Below are 2,137 nucleotides of genomic sequence, written 5' to 3' on the forward strand. Positions count from 1 at the left end.
CTTCATGAGAGACCTTTAAACCTTCAATGATTCATCAGATAGACTTTTAGACTTGCCCAACACCCTATCCTTAACTCACGAGGATTGTGAAGTTGCAGACACTAAAGAAACTATCGAGTTTGAGCGGGACTCGAACCCCAGCCCGGCAGACACCAGAAAGGGACTTATCCAATAGGTCGTAGCTATGATGAACTAAGTTTGGACGTTAAAATCTTCATTTTAGAAAACTTTATGAGAAATGAAATATAAACCCATTGAAAATCAATTTCATCATTATATCCACCCAAGCTAGGACCAAGGAGGGCCAGGCAATGGCTGCTGATGAATAAAAAAACCAAGGAAGGACAGGCAATGGCTGCTCATGACTCAACAGATAGACCTACAGGCTCCCCCAAACCCCTCATCCTTAGCTCATAAGGACAGCAAGGTTGCAGCGATCAAATAAACTAACGAGTTTGAGCAGGACTCGAACCCCAGTCTAGCGATCACCAAGAAAGGACGCTACCACCAGGCCACAGCAACCCTTCGCTGTGATATTTGCGGTTTAGTTCATAGAAATTTATATAATCTATATATCGATTAGAGATAGCTTTTATTGACTACCTTCAAGGGGACGTCTAGTGCCTACTATTAAAGATAACTTTTGATAGCATGTCCATGTTCTGGATTACATAACCTTCTATTGTGGTAAAGTTCTTTGGTCTGCATTTCTGAAGAGTTTTGTAGTTCTTATCCAAAGAGAGAGAGAGAGAGAGAGAGAGAGAGAGAGAGAGAGAGTGAGCGTTTAAAAGAAATTGGAACCATTAAATATTGGAGAGAGAGAGAGAGAGAGAGAGAGAGAGAGAGAGCGTTTAAAAGAAATTGGAACCATTAAATATTGGAGAGAGAGAGAGAGAGAGAGAGAGAGAGAGAGTTTACACCAAAATTGAAACAGCATTGAATATTTGGAGAGAGAGAGAGAGAGAGAGAGAGAGAGAGAGAGAGAGAGTTTACACCAAAATTGAAACAGCATTAAATATTTGGAGAGAGAGAGAGAGAGAGAGAGAGAGAGAGAGAGTGCCTCATTGCCTTATTTTATGTTTGGGTTCCCCCAGGTCCCTCAGTGTGAGGCACTTCGTATATCCACCAGAGAGTTGCTAATGCATCTTCCGGTGTATATTGCATCTTCGAGTCTTGGATAGAGAGAGAGAGAGAGAGAGAGAGAGAGAGAGAGAGATCGGTATTTAAAAGTCACATCTTCTTTTGAGCAGTATTTTTTTCACTTTGAAATCGCTTGATAAGGTGTTCAAGAAACAACGACTCCATCGTTTGCATTTAGATCTTCTCTGACGGTACCATCTTGTTCGTAATAATAGGGGTACAGTTAATTCTAATAGTCTGGCCTTCATCATGAGTCTCAATACTACACAGTACTCTTGAAGTTTTATTCCAGCCGCGACCAACTTATGGAATGATCTCCCTAATCGGGTAGTTGAATCAGTAGAACTTCAAAGCTCAAACTTGCAGCAAATGATTTTATGTTGAACAGTGTGACATAAGTATCTTTTTATAGTTTATGTATGAAAGATCTATTTTAATGTTCATTACTTCTCATATAGTTTATTTCCTTATTTCTTTTCCTCATTGGGCTATTTTTCCATTGGAGCACTCTGGCATATAGCATCCTGCTTTTCCAACTAGGGTTATAGCTTAGCTAACAATAATAATGATAATAATAATAATAATAGTAGTAGTAGTAGTAGTAGTAATCTAAACACAATATTGATGTTTACAACGGAAATGACGTCACCGACGGCCATCTTAGGAGAAGCATCATCACCGATGTTTACCCGAGAAACTTTGGAGTAAAACCCCCTTTTATAAGTGATTCAATTTGGGTCCTGTTTTGTAAATAACCGACCAATATCACAACAAGGAAAATTATATGTAAATTGCGGTCTGATCTTCCTCCCACGCCAAAGCCCGATAATTCGTTCTATTTTTCATTATTGTTCGAAGTTTTCACTTTATAAGGTACTTCGCGATATAGCTTAACATCATGCACATAGTTTTTTATTTTGAAAAGGGCCGATCAAAGTTAAAGTTTAGACTTGATTTATTTCTTAGTTGAGCAAATTCTTTCGTCTTTCCTTCCAGC

The sequence above is a fragment of the Palaemon carinicauda genome, chromosome 1 (genome assembly GCF_036898095.1).
Source record: "Palaemon carinicauda isolate YSFRI2023 chromosome 1, ASM3689809v2, whole genome shotgun sequence".
NCBI lineage: Eukaryota > Metazoa > Arthropoda > Malacostraca > Decapoda > Palaemonidae > Palaemon > Palaemon carinicauda.